Below are 15706 nucleotides of genomic sequence, written 5' to 3'. Positions count from 1 at the left end.
GACTTCCCACATTTGGTACACTCGTATGGTTTTTCTCCAGTGTGGACTTTCGAATGTATAATAAGGTGAGATTTTTGGCTAAATGTCTTCCCACACTCAGTACACTCATATGGCTTCCCTCCATTGTGAACTCTTTGGTGTTTAAAGAGTGCACTTATATCACTGAAGGACTTCCCACATTTAGTACACTCATATTGTTTCTCTCCAGTGCGAATTCTCTGATTTTTAATAAGGTTACATTTTTGTATAAAAGACTTCCCACATTCAGTATGCTCATATGGCTTCTCTCCAGTGTGAAGTCTGAGGTGTACAGTGAGGTGAGCTCTTCGATGGAAAGAAACCCAACATTCACTACACTCATACAACTCTTTTCCAGGATGAACTCTCTTATGTCCAATGAGGTTAAAGAATCGTCCAAATACTTTCCTACATTTCTTACACTCATAAATCACTTCTCCAGAAAATTCACCTTGACATTGAACAACTTTCAGGATTTGACCTGCAGAATTTTCACAGTCACTCCACTGGTGATCACTTTTACAATCAGGAAATTTCTGTGAAACCTCACTATCACAGCATAGCTCCTCGATGTTGAGAGTGGCCTGGTGCTGGTGAAGCTCCAAGGTGTATTGCAAATCTTCTCCAACATCCCGGCGAGTTGAAGGCACCATCGATAAGTAGAAGCTGTACCTGCTCATATAGGATGCCCAGTCCATAGCTTGTTTCCAGGACTCATCTTCACATTCATTCCTCTGGTGCTGGTAAGGGTATGCACTGAAACATAAGTCTCCAACACATGTATCACTACAGAAGGCATTTTGCTCAAAGTATGTTGAATGTGAACCAGTTAGGTGAAAAATATGTTGTAACACAGAGAAACACTGCTTACACAGAGGGGTCCTCTGGGTGGCTGGAGCTGTCTTAGAAGCCCTGTCCTGTGACTCTCCTTGTATAGATACGCTATACTCAGAACAGAACTCCTCATCATCCTTATGCCAGCAACCTGAAAAGTGAGAAATGGTGAGAAAATGAATATTGACTGTGTGACAGGGGGAAGTCTCATTGTAAAAGTGTGTTACACATTACATGTTGGTTCCATGAAATTATCGATTATAAAAGATGTGCAGGAAGAATGAATAAGAGGGTCTTTAAAAAAAAAAAAAAAAAGAAAAAAAAAAAAGGCTCTTGTGACTTTTTTGGGCTAATGAAGATCCCAAGACAAGGAGGCCTCAACAGAAGTATGATACAAACATGCAAAGCACCACATGGATTAGAATATGGATCTCCAGCTCATCCTTTAACTAACAGCATTCACCATGACTTATCTGTTGGGGAATGAGAGAGATGTGAAAGAGATTGGTCCCATCTTACTTCAGTAAATATCAATAAAGGAGTAGTAAGTTTTGAAAATTCTTTAGCACATATGTAAGTGCAACTCATAACACATGTGCAAGCCAATGTTGCAGAATACTGCAGAGGCACCAGTGCAGAGGAACAGGTGATGAAGTAGTGAGCAGTCAGCACTGGGCCTGAGCCACACAGCTTGCTATAGTATTCAGGGAAGAAAATATTACAGCATTTCAATGGGGCATTACAAGAACAGCCCATGGTTCATGTTGATAAAAACCATAACATGGCAGAAGGTGCCACAAAGAATCCTTACCTAGAGAAAGAGTGTTGAAGTTGAAGCCATGCATGTGGACACTGTTAGTTTCCCTTGAAGAGAAAGTGCAAACTGAGACCCATTAAGCTGACTGCAAGACGCCTGACTCCCTAACACTTAATGTACTTTTTGAGATAACAGGTCTTATAGATGATCTTGGAGTCCTTTGACTAGGCTGGCAGCCACAGCACATTTGACAGGACAGTGGGGGAAATTAGCAGAGGCAATGTTCTGGCTGTGGGAGAGAGAAAGCTATGCCTGAGGAATAAAGGAAGAGAGGTCATCACCTCAGGACACTGGGAAAAAACCAAGTTCTTACCTTCAGATGATACAAGTGCAAACACTTCCAGCATGACATTGCAGTACAGACGTCTCTGAGCCTCATCAAGGAGCCCCCATTCCTCCTGAGAGAAGGTAATAGCCACATCCTCAAAGTTCACAGCCTGTCATAATGGGGACAGTACAACTCATAATCACAGTCACTCCCAATATTATAAGTCTATCCTACTACCTACCCTCCAAATCCATCTGCTCTTTCCACACTTCACATTTGAGAAAATGTCAGGCCTTCATTCCTTGAAAGGAACTGTCTTCTTATATTCGTGCTGATATTTTTCTTCCAACAATTAAGGCAGTTGAGTAGATAGAAGATACCTGAGCTCGGGCTCAACCATGTATGCCACACTGCCTCTTATCGATAGATTGGGTATCAAAAGCATAGGTTAGTGAGGAATATTGGCCATAAAGACAGTGGGAGTGATTTGATACTATTTTCTCAGGAAATAGCATTGTAGTCCCTAAGATTACTCCTCTAAGACACTAAAAACATGGCATCACACGTCACTCTTTTGATCCCAATCCCAATTGGTGAGGCCATTGCTTTGTACTACCTGCTGCACATAGTTCCTTGAACAACACTCATCTCACACAGCTTCCTTCCCAGAGGCACCATTTCAAATATGCTGTGTTGTGGATAAATTTTTTCCTAATAACCATCTTTTCCAAAATTATAGTTCACCATCTCCAAAATCTAGTTCTCTCTTACCTTATTGTCACATCTAGTAACCACTGAAATAGACTCTTTCTTCAGTCACTCATGTCAGTGTCATGGCGCTGTGGCCATGAATTCACATTCCCTCTCTGAGTGCACATCACTCTTTCTACCACACCTCTCTAAAACCTGCACTTCCCCAGCCCCGGCCCCCATTAGGATCTCCTGGCCTTTTACTTATTAGTCAGCATGTCTGGTACAGAGGATGATTGCCATATTGAATCAGGATCAAGCACTGCCCAGACTATGATAGTCCACACTCATAGACACAGCTTTGATTCCTGCTATGTAGGCCTCTCTTCATGACTGTATATTTCTTTCAACCTTAACAACTATTAAGAACAACAATCAGATCTCAAATATCTATAGCCCACTTCCTCTTATGCTGCAATTGATGTTCATTCATTAGTCACAGCCAACAACTCTCACTTAACCTTCACTCAAGTCCCAGCCCAATGGCCCCCTGAACCATTCCCAGTGAGTCTCACAGATGACCACTCAAGTCTTCTAGCTAATCCACAACACTGACTGCAACTCCCCAAAGCCAGGGCACAACAAGAGTCACAAGAAAATCCTGGTGAAAGTTTAGAAAAGTTGATATGTACCAGACTTAGTATCATCTTGTTTAAATTACTCTTTGACGTCGAATAATCTCAGGTCCACTCATCTTTTAAAGGTTTTGGCCACTGTTAAACAATTATCTTTTACCCACATGACAATTTCTGTCCCTGTGCTGTGTTGTGACACCCACTTCTCACAAACAGTGGCCCCAGGAAGAAAGTTAGTCCTCAGGCTCACACTATGCCTTCTGAACTACTACTGTCATTTCCAACCTGACCATGATTCCCTGTATTAAAATGATATACTGTCCTAAATGATATATCTCATTTTGTTGAGCATAGACCCATGCACCGGTGTGAGGTCACATGCCTAGGTTGTGGGCTGGATCCATAGTAGATATTTGCAGGAGGCAACCACTACCTATTTTTTGCTCCTCCCTGTTGCTCTGTCTCTCTCACCCCCAGCCCATTCTTTCTACGTCTAACATCAATAAAAATATATATATATGTATTTTTAAAAATATATATTTTATTGATTTTTCACAGAGAGAAGGGGACAGGGAAAGAGAGCTAGAAACATAAATGAGAGAGATACATCGACCAGCTTCCTCCTGCACACTCCTCACCGGGGATGTGCCCCCAACCAAAGTATACATGCCCTTGACCGGAATCGAACCTGGGACGTTTCAGTCTACAGGCCGACGCTCTATCCACTGAGCCAAACTGGTTTCGGCTATATATGTATTTTTATAGACATACCCTACAGGTTCCTGATTCAGCTCTCTTTACTCTTTGCACATTCTGGAACCTATGTGTGGAGGACCTCATACTGACTACACTGGTTGTCAGAAACAAGGTCCACACCATGAACCCCTACTTCTGGCCTTAGGATTCTCGGCTTAGTGTCTATTGAAAGTGCCCAGGTCCAAGGAATACAAGAGCAGCAATAGTCCCACAACCCTACAATCTCACGGGCCACAAGTGTGTGAGGTGCTGAAATAAGTTCCACAAACCCGTATACATAATCAATTCTACATTTACAGGATTTTGTGAAAAGATTATGGTCTGTTGAGAGCCTGGCAACCACCAGGCTCTATGTGTTCAGGGTGCTCAGTGCCCTTGCCCAGCCCAGAGGTTAGGTGAACTCTAGGTGCCTGTATGATCTCAGTCCTCAGTGCTCACTCTTACAGTTCCCTTAACATTTACAGGACTGTTCCTTCCTGTCCACAGCTGCTGTCCTCTGTCTTCTAGTCTATTCTTCCACTGAGCAATGTTAGGAAAAGCTAGAACCCTACTTCATAAAATGTCCTTTTTTTTCCCAACCATCTATGGTCCCAGTGTTCTGAGAGTGAAAGCAAAACTCCTCATGCAAAACCACACCTCATCTCAATGTTGCCTTTACACGCAGAACAGGCCAGGGTTTCCCAATCCTCCCTGCTCTGTGTCACCATCACGTCCTTACAAAGTGGCACTGCGACTTCCACCAGCTTCCCCATCAGCCATCAGGAGGGACTCACCATCCTTAGTGTTAGACCTGAGAGGCCTGCTCCCCAGGCTGGAGGGTTCCGTGGGGTTAGGCTGCTGAAACGTTGTGAGCAGAGAGGAACTGGAAAGCATGGAGATGCCAACCTGGAGCTGTTGGTGTCCCGGTGCCTCAGAAACACCCTGCACCACAGGAAGCTGACCCCAGGCCTCCTCCTACTCCTGACTAGTGCCCTAAAGCCTGAGAATGCATGAAAAAAAAACCTAAAATGTAAAAATCGCAACCTGGAGGAGGAAGGCAGAAGTCTGGCCCTAACTGGATGAGCACATCATAATTCCCTTTGGCTCCACCCATACTTGTGCAGTTCTTTCTGGGTAATGTAGTTTTCTAAACAGCCGAGCCTAGCTATTGTAGAAACCCAACCAATGAATTAGGTGAATACAAGTGTTGTGGCAAAGTGAGTGATGGCTGGGGAGGGAGAAGATGCATCCATAGGCTTGGCTAACTGCCAAAGACGAACAGATCTCCTAAGAGAAGAGGGTAGTAGGACTGAAAGAGATCCACCAAGGATATACACACAGGGGGAAATTGAAGACATTAGTGATAGTATCAATGATGTAAACTACACGTTTACTTTTCTTAAATAATGAAATCCAGCTGGTGTGTCTCAATGGTTGTACATTAACCTATGAACCAGGCAGTCCTGGTTCTTTCCCTGTTCAGGGCATAACATGGGTTGCAGGCTCAATTCCCAGAGTAGGGGTAGAGTTGTGCAGGAGGCAGCTAATCAATGATTCTCTCTCATCATTCATGTTTTTAGCTCCTCTCCCTTTCCCTTCCACTCTGTAAAATCAATGAAAAAATGTAATACTGTACATACATGCATAACCCATGGACATAGACAATAATGTGGTGAGAGCCTAGAAGAAGTGGCAGTAGGGTAGAGGGGGAAAAGGAGGGAGTGGTATTGGGGAAACTGGGAAGATCTGTAATAGAGTCAACAACTACAACAAAAGAATAGTGTGCACTGTCAGTGTGGCTCAGTGTTGGTGCATGTACATAGGAGCCAAATTATCATTGGTTCCATATCAGGTCAAGGCACATGCCCAGGTTGGCAGCTCCATTCTTGGAGGGAGAATGCAAGCGGCAGCGGGACAATGATTCTTTCTCATCATTGATGTTTCTCCCTCTCTCTTTCTCTCTAAAAATTCAATTAAATATTTTAAAAATGAATAGTGTTAAGATTGATTTGATTCAACAAGATCAAAGTGAGTGTGGGCCATCACATTTTCTCCCAAGGGTTGTAAGCAAAATCATGTCATGACCTGTCTTGAGGATGTCCCAGGCATAGCCAGCCTAAAGCAGGTGTGCTTCAGCTTTGCCTAAGGTATGTGAGTTCTTGACTTCATACAGAAAAGATTTCACAACACGAGTTCAGAAGATTTTGAGGGTATACTGGGATGATGAAAGAAATTAGATTTCTTAGATGCTGAATTATCTGCCTATAGTTTAAATCATTAACTCATTTTAAAAATTGGCAAAATTTTCAGACCAGACTTTTCAATCAAAGAGATAAAGGCAGTGTAAAAAAAATGCATAAAGAAATGCTCACCATAAAAATGTGTTAGGGGGCCGAAACTGGTTCGGCTCAGTGGATAGAGCTTTCGACCTGGAGACTGAAAGGTCCCAGGTTTGATTCCAGTCAAGGGTATGTACCTTGGTTACGGGCACATTCACAGCAGGGGGTGTGCAGAAGGCAGCTGATTGAGGTTTCTAACTCTCTCTTCCTCTCTGTAAAATATCAATAAAATGTATTTTTTTTTAAATGTCTTAGGGGAATGGATTTAAAACAACACTATATTTTCAGCCCTGCAATTTAAAAATTTTAAATACTGCATGAGCTCACAGGGATAAAGAAAAAGTAAAATTTTCATCATTGTGGGTACCAGGAAAGGCAAAGGGAATAACCATTTCAGTTCACAGTTCTGCGTATCTTAAAAAGTAAAACCCTCATCTATACTACAACAGTTAGATAAGTAAAACACATATTTTATAAAGAACTGAACCTAATATTCCCTGAAAATTTATTTATAATATCCCAAACCAGGAAATAACAAAAACCAGTCAGATCAAAAGATAAAGTGGTTATTGACAGAACAAAATACTACTCAACAATAAAGAATAATAACCTTTTCACATAAGAATTAGTGTTCAGCTGAAACCCGTTTGGCTCAGTACATAAACCATTGGCCTGTGGACTGAAAGGTCCTAGGTTCGATTGTGGTCAAGAGCATGTACCTTGGTTGCAGACACATCCCCAGTAGGGAGGTGTGCAAGAGGCAGCTGACTGATGATTCTCTCTCATCGATGTTTTTAATCTCTATCACTCTCTGTTGCTCTCTGTAAAAAATATATATGTGTGTGTGTGTGTGTGTGTGTGTATATATATATATATATATATATATACATACACATATGTATATATGTGTATATGTATATGTATAAGAATTAGTGTTCAATCGTAAAATAACTGTGTACCATGAAAGAGTTCAATATTTGTTAAGGCTTACACAAATTATAGTGTTTAATATTATGATAAATATAAATAATCTTTTCAAGAAAGAAAAATGAGTGATTTTATTAAGAGCTGGAAGGCAGAAAGAAGGGCAGGAGGTAAATTTAGGGTGTACTAAAGTAGCTTTAGAGTTTTTGGTATGAAATTAATACAATATTTAGTAAATAATAACAGAAATTTATTTTCTTTCCTGGCCATTGCACTTCAGTTGGTTGGGCAGCATTCCTTGCCCTGAAAGCTCACTGGTTTCAGTCCAAGTCAGAGAACACGCCGACCTGGATGCCCTGTGTCATGCAGACTTTCTTTCAATTCTTTGGTTAGCAAATGCAAAAGAAGCCAATATTGGACAAAGACAGATTTTCTGCCATTATTATGTGCCTTCCAGAGCACAGAAATTTAGGCATATCACAAATGCTGAGTCATATTAATGTAATCTCTTAAAGGAAACTTTAAGAATTAAGGTGCTGCCCTGCTCAGGGGGCTCAGTGAACTGGAACATCCTCTTTTAAAGCACCCGCCAAAAAGAGGTGGCTTGTTTGATTCATGCTAAGTGCACTTAACTACCTAGTATGTAAATTAATTTTTTTTTCACCAAGCAAAGAGGAGGCAATTGATCCATGTTTCCTTTTTCTATCAATGCTTCTTTTTTATTTCTTTTCTCTCTCTCTCTCTCTGTCTCTGTCTCTGTCTCTTTCTCTCTCTCTCTCTCTCTCTCCTCCCTCCCTCAAATTAACAAACAATTTCCTGGGACAGAATTTAAAAGAACAAGCTGTTTATGTTTCAATACATAAGTACATATGTTTAAATCTAAAACTACCGTGTTTCCCCGAAAATAAGACATGCTCCGAAAATAAGACCTACTTACAGGTTTCCTTCTGAGTGTAATATAAGGCATCCCCTGAAAATAAGACTCCCCCTAGGATAAACATGAGAGATTTGGTCGACTGATTCTGAAAGAAACAGAGTCACAAGAAATTCACCAGGAAATTCAGGAATTGGATTGTTATGATGATGTTCCAGAAGATGATGACTTGATCGTCACTGAATAAATGAGTAAATTCTTGATACTATAGGATTCACAGTTTGTCTGGTTTGTGTTGACAACTACCATACTACCATACCGAATACAGGTAATAAATTTCCTTTATTTTCATTTAACAATAAAAGTGTGTTCTTCTTCATGGAAAAATAAGACATCGCCTGAAAATAAGACCTAGTGCATCTTTGGGAGCAAAAATTAATATAACACTGTCTTATTTTCAGGGAAATAGGGTATATATCTAGAACAGTTGTCAGAACCATCTAAATTCAGTGGAAGTATGTCTCCTTTCATGTTAGAGGCAAAAAGAATCAATATCATGGACTTCTGAAAAGAAAAACAAACAAACAAACAAAAAACACACACACACATTATTAATGTCATAGTCATGATCCCCACCTTGTTTTTATTTAAGCCCTTAAATCTGTTGGTTGCTGATTAAAGTCATCTCTTTATTTCTTTTAACTTAGGTTAGTCTTTGAGTGATAAAAATTAACTTTCCCATGAGAGATGCTGTTTCTGAGGGATTCCATTATAACTTTAGACATTAGAGTGAGCAGGGTGCAAGGTGAACTAGAAACTGTGCCTTCCCCAGTGAAAACCATGTTTTAATGCCTATAAATATGGCCAGTGACACAGGAGGCATGAGTCAGCCAACTTGCAGTCTTTCTTAAAGCAGAGACGCCTCTGAGGGTCACATGGAGGCTGGTGCTGGGATTTAAAAGATGATTTCCTGAGACAGCTTTTTGTAAATGTCTAAGGCTCCTCAGGATCTCACATAGTATTTTATCTATTGCACAACCTGCCCCATTACTGTGTCCTCTAGCCAATATTTTGAAATTCTTTGGAAGCTGACCATCATCACTGTTTCCTTATAAAATTTGTCATTTTCCTCTGGAGAACTATCCTCGTGGTGAGTAAACTGAAGCACCTTCCAGATGCACCTTTACTCATAAATAAGCAAACATGGTTAAGCCCCTGGATTCTTTATGTGCATTCAGGACTGTGAATTCCCCTCTGGCAATGATTTTTCAGAAGGGGCTACCCATTAGCTTTTCTGAAGGCAAACTGTGAGGCCTCCTGAGGAGAAGGTCAAGTCCTGCCTCAGCGCCCACAATGACAGCCAGGACCCTCTTTCTAATTTCTGTTGTCCCAAGCAGCCACAGTGACCTCCCTTCACCTCCCAAATGGGAGAATAGGGGGGAAATCTGCTAGCAGGCTTTCCAACTGGACTCTACCTTGCCTGCTCAGATTTTCTCAGGGAGGCCCCCACTAACCACCACTGGCTTAACCTTAGGCCTGAGCTCCAGTCACCTCTCATGGCTATGCTGTTGTCTGTGGGCTGTCCTCCACTGGACCACCAACTCCTAAGGAAAGGGGCCTCTATATCTCTGGAGTCTGGAACAGTTGGGGTCAACAGTCTCCATGCCCCTGGTACTTACAGGTCTCACCTCTGCACGCAATTGGCTGCTACCTCTACATCCAGTCTGATTCAAATTCTCATCCCTAGAGCCTTCCCTCAGCCCACCCACTCAAGGACCATGCCCCTCTCCAACCCTGTCCCAGACCCCCACCTCTCTGCTCCTTCACTCACACACCCCAGCAGCACACTATACTCAGAGTTCAGGGTCCATCAACTCACTTGAGTAGCATGTCTCATCTTTAGTGGAAACAACCCAGGCATAGCCAGAAAAGAGTGTAGAGGGGTGGGCTGTGCAGGAAGTAGACCAGTCTCAGTGCAGCAGGGGGATGCTTATCCAGGAAGGAAAGATCAGGGACACTTTCTCTCTTTGGAATGATAAATATCTAGAACATCCTTTAGTGGCCAAACTTGAAGATACTTGTAACCCAGCAGGGGACCACCTGGCTCAGCAGCTTGCAGCCCCACCTGCCAGACAGACAGGGAATCAGCCTCTGCAGAGACAGCTCTCTCACCCTCTGGGCAGAGCAATGGCTGGAGCACTTCATTACAGTGGACTAGGCTGGCCCTGCCTAGGTCACAGTTTTCTTGGAGCACATGCTGACTCCCAGGTCATGAACCCCAGGGACTCCTGCAGCAGAGCTTGCTTCATTTCCCACTCACCAAGGCCCCAAAGAACAGAGCAGCCACCAACCTGGACTATGACTAGGGAGGTGCCTCAGAACCACACACATGGCTCAGCACCAATTCTTTCTGGCAGATTCCCTGGACCCTGTCCTGCTCACAGCCTTGATACCTGAGAGGAATCGGTACACTTCATCCCCCTGAATCTGAAAGAGGTCATTGTCCACATCCAGCTGGAAGGTGCAGGGACCACGAGGGCCTGTCCTAGAGGATAATTTTATGGTGGTTTCATCATATAGATCACATTGTTGCCATCATCCCCTGGGGGTGAGTGTGCAGCTCAGCCCTGGTTCCCCACCTGCTACACTAACAGCAATGGCAGCTCCCATACTCTTCTCTGGGTCATTGCCTGCTCTGCCCTCATGGGAACCCCGGCTGCTGGTCACCACGGGCCTTGGGCTGTGCTGGTGTTCACAAGTATGTAGACTAATTGGGTGATTAAAACATATATTTTAGAGAGTGAGTAAAAAAAAAAAAAAAAAAGATATAGCCGAAACCGGTTTGGCTCAGTGGTAGAACGTTGGTCTGCGGACTGAAAGGTCCCAGGTTCGATTCCAGTCAAGGGCATGTACCTTGGTTGTGGGCACATCCTCAGTAGGGGGTGTGCAAGGAGCAACTGGTCAATGTTTCTCTCTCATCGACGTTTCTAGCTCTCTATCTCTCTCCCTTCCTCTCTGTAAAAAATCAATAAAATATATTTAAAAAAAAGAGATCATATATATATATATATATATATATATATATATATATAGAGAGAGAGAGAGAGAGAGAGAGAGAGAGAGAACACCATTATTTTTATACATTTCTGTTTGGTTCTTGACCAGGGATGGAACTTGTAATCTTGACATTATTGAGATGCATTTTTTGACCCACTGCATCGTCAAACCTATGTGGAATTTTAAGTAAAATTATCCAATAATGTACCTGAGAATAGATACGAAAAACAAAAACAACAACAACAACAAAAAATCATGATGATAGAGAGTATTGTAAGGCTGGAATAGGGTTCATAGAGTTAAATTTTTATCTTTGTCACATTGAATAAATTTCAGGTAGACTGCATTTTTGCATCAGTTATTTTTTTATGACAAAAAAAAAACCACCGATAAGAGCCTGAGGAACTTAGTTTCAGTGACACAAGCATGCAGGGAAACACCAAAAGAGCATGTTTCCTTCTTTCTTTTTTTGAATGTACATTTTAAATTAATTCTACTTAAATCAAATTTTTAAAAATATTTAAACTTGATGTTTCCCAATAATTTTACTCTTATTAAGAAAGTTCTTGGACATATTTAATATTGGTATGTCAGCATATTTGAAATGAAATATAATGATGTGTTACTAAAATATCTTATCTCGTCCATGTTTAATTCCATTATTTGGCAGTTTGAACCTCACAATGATGAGAGTATTTACACCAGGGATATTAACAAAGATTACCAATGTAGACTTCACTAATGCATTACTGAAGGCTTGGATTTAAATAGGAATATCGGAGAATGTTAACAATGCATTGCCCTTTTGGTAGCTTACATTTTCAGAACCAACAGTTGGCCTTAGTATCCCAATCACTGACTGATCATTGCAAAAAAAAAAACACACAAAAAAAACCCTGTCACACTAGAAAATTACAAGACTCATAATTTGCATGCATTGTCTTCAATTGATCTCTTTTAAGATATTATTTCAGGTTCTATGATACTCAGAATGCTCACTGCGGTGAAAATTATTGTTTCAATTATTCCTGAAGATCACAAATAATAAGATTTATAAACATAATGTTTAAATTGATTTTTAAAGGGACTGAAAGAGAAAAACACTAATTGGCTGTCTTGGCAAGGACCCACACTGAGGACCCAGCTGACATGCCCCCTCCTGTGTGCCCTCACTGGATTGGAACTGGAAACATTTCTGCGCATGGGAGCATGTTCAACCAATTGAACCACCCCCAGAGGCCCATTTCTTGCTTTCCATATGAAAATATCACACTATGAAGAGAAAAACAGGTGTTTGTGACAAGTTCCTCCGTCAGGGACTTGAGCCATCTGGTGCAGGAATTTGAAAGAACCCCTGGGTGACTACAGGTGGTTGATGGTTTATTACAAACAGAGCAGCCCAAACCTGGCTGGTCAGTGGCAGCATATTTACACACTCAAACAAAAGAGGTCTCATACTAATTAGTGGTGCTCAAGCTAAATGAACACAAACAGGATGTATAAGTGTGCTCTTATGCATTATATATAGTGTTACTGCTGAGGGATTGTGCCCTCACATAAAAAGGGCATAAGGGGCCTTTGCCATTATAATTCTTTTGTGTCCTTTTCGGTATGCATGGGCATGGCAAGTTGGCCTTGAACCTTCCGTTTACTCTGCACAGGGCCCCTATAGCAGACTATCTATGCTATATAATAAAGAAGAAATGTGCAAACTGACTATTCCACAAAGATGGTGGTGCCCACAGAGGAGGCAGGGGTTTCAATAACAAAAATGGCAGCACCCACAGTGGAGGCCAAGTTCCTGTAATGAGCCTTAAGGAGTAATCAGCAGGGACCTGAGATTGGTCCCCACTAACCCCATGGGACTTGACTGGGGACCTCAGGCTGCATCAGCTCCTTGGTGCCAGGCTGGTGGACCTTAGGCTTTGCCCCCCACCCAGCAGGTCTAGTTGGGGGACCTCAGACCACACCCTGTACCCAATGGGGATTGACGGGGGACCTCAGGCTGCACCCTGCTGCCATGGCACTGGGCCAGGGTACCTGAGCCCATGCCTCCCACATAGCGGGGCTTGACAGGGGACCTCAGAGCACAACTCCCACCCTGACATCAGGCTGGGATCTTAGGCCGTGCCCCCACCCAGCAGGGCTTGATGAGGGACCTCAGGATGCAGCCCCCTTGCCTTGGCAGCAGGCCAAAGGACCTGAGGCCAAGCTGCCTACCTGGTGGCGCTTGGCAGGGGACCTCAGGACATACTCCTCCCACTACAACTGATAAGGTCAGAGAATGTTTGTTTCAGCAATTCAGGAATGCATGGAAACACAAAAGCATATGCTTAAAAACATATGCTTTAAATCAAATATACTTATATCAAACTTTAAGAAAGTTTTAAAACTGGACAGTTCCCAATAATTTTATTTTATTATGAGAGTTCTTGAGCATATTTGTACCTACTATATCAGCATATTTAAATAAAATATAATGATGTGCTAGTGATATATCTTAACATGTTTATGTTCAGTGCCATCATTTTAGTAGTTTGTAAATGACAATGATGAGAGTATTTACACCAGGAAGTGTAACAAATATTATAAATATAGACTTCACTTAATGTATTATTTAATGCTTAAACTTCAAAAAAGGGTACTGGAGAATGTAAACAATGCAGATTAAATGTATAAGTATATGCTACAAAAAAATATATATATTTATCTTTAAATACCTGCAGAGTTCAGAATCAGCTAACTCTTCACTCCAAGACTTGGCACATTCTAGAACCTATGCCCTGTAGGACTCATTACCCTGGTTGCCAAAAGCAAGGTCCACTTCATGTAGCCCTAGTACTGGCCTTAGGATCCTGGACTTAATGTCAGCTAAAAGTCCCCAGGTCCAAGGGCTATAAGAGCGGCTCACAGTCCTGAGACTCTACCATCTCAGAGGCCACAGGTGTGTGAGACCTGAAATAAGCTCCACAAACCTAATCAATTCTGCATTTGCAGGAATTCATGGAATGAAAATGGTCTGTTAAGAGCCTGGAAAACACCTCCAGGTTCTATGGGCTCAGGCTGCTCAGTGCCCTTGCCCAGCCCTGAGGCCAGGTGCCCTCCTGGTGCCTGTCTGATCTCAGGGCTCAGTCCTCAGTGCTCACTCTTCCAGTTCCCTTATCATTTACAGGACTTCTACTTCCTGTCCACAGCTGCTGTCCTCTGTCTCCGAGTCTGTTCTTCCTCTGAGCAATGTTAGGAAAAGTTAGAACCCTCCATCAGAAAATGTCCCTCTTTAAAAAAAATAAAATAAAATACATATACATATATATATATATATATATATATATATATATATGTATATGTATATATATATATTATATATATTAATAATTTTACACAGACAGGAATTGAGAGAGATGAGAGTTTGAAACATCAAGAGAGAAACATTGATCAGCTGCATCCTGCAAGCGCCACTACTGGGGATGTGCCTACAACCACAGTACATGCCCTTGACCAGAATTGAACCCAAGACCTTTCAGTCCGCAGGTCGACGCTCTATCCAATGAGCCAAACAGGTTTCGGCAATATCCCTCTTTTTTTCACAACCATCTGTGGCCCCAGCGTTTGAAAATGAAAGTAAAACTCCTCATCACGTTGTTGCCTTAGTTTACACCCACTATGGGCCTGGGTTCCTGAATCCTCCCAGCTCAGTCCCACCATCGCCTCCTTACAAGGTGGCACTGCCGCCTTCCACCCTCTTCCCATCACACCATCCTGAGCGCTGAGCCCTGGGTGGCCGAACCTGAGAGGCCCGCTCCCCAGGCGGGAGGGTTCCGGGGGTCAGGCTGCGGGGACGCTGTGAGCAGAGAGGTGTCGGGAGGCACGGAGACGCCAATCTCGGGCTGTTGGGGGTCCAGGCGCCTCAGACATGCCCTGCACCGCAAGAGCCTTGGGTCCTAAGCCTCCTCTGCCTCCTACTTCTCAGGACCAGTGTGCTGAAGCTGTGAGTCCCTGAAGAACCTGTTGTTTAAAATGTCCACCACGAGGACGAAGGCGGAAGTCCCGCCCTAACCGGAAGCACTGGAACAAAAGTGCCCTTTAGCTCCACCTACGTTGCCGCAATGCTTTCTAGGTAATGTAGTTTTCTCAAACGCCAAGGATTGCTAGCATCCCAGCCAATTAAGTAGGTGAATAAAGGTGATGTGGTTCAGCAAGTGACCCTGGGGAAGGACAAGATGGGGCCAGAGGCCTGGTTCACTGTAACAGACTGGCAGATCTCCCAGGACAGAGAACTGGGAGAGATCCCCTATAGAATATATGCACAGGCAAAAAATGGGACACATCTGTAATACTATCCATGTTAAAAATTATTCTTTTATTTCATTTTAGCCCAAATCGGTTTGGCTTAGTGGAAAGAACATTGGGCTAAGGATTCAAGGGTCACAGGTTGGATTCTCATCAAGGGCATGTATTTTGGTTGTGGGCACATACAAATAGGGAGTGTGCAGGAGGCAGCTGATTGATGTTTCT

General features: G+C 42.6%; 1 long non-coding RNA gene across 1 annotated transcript; it reads right to left on the bottom strand.

Moving 5' to 3' along the window:
* Window positions 1-589: 589 nt before the first annotated feature.
* LOC311615896 lies at window positions 590-15209 on the bottom strand. The gene is made up of 3 exons (XR_014793823.1): window positions 14979-15209; window positions 1983-2106; window positions 590-1003 (listed from the first exon to the last, which is right to left on the bottom strand). It is a non-coding gene; the product is annotated as an uncharacterized lncRNA (long non-coding RNA).
* Window positions 15210-15706: the final 497 nt, after the last annotated feature.

This window comes from Pipistrellus hanaki, assembly GCF_964339955.1.
Source record: "Pipistrellus hanaki genome assembly, contig: scaffold_36, whole genome shotgun sequence".
In the NCBI taxonomy this organism is placed as follows: Eukaryota; Metazoa; Chordata; class Mammalia; order Chiroptera; family Vespertilionidae; genus Pipistrellus; species Pipistrellus hanaki.
This window is presented reverse-complemented; position numbering and strand designations above follow the sequence as displayed.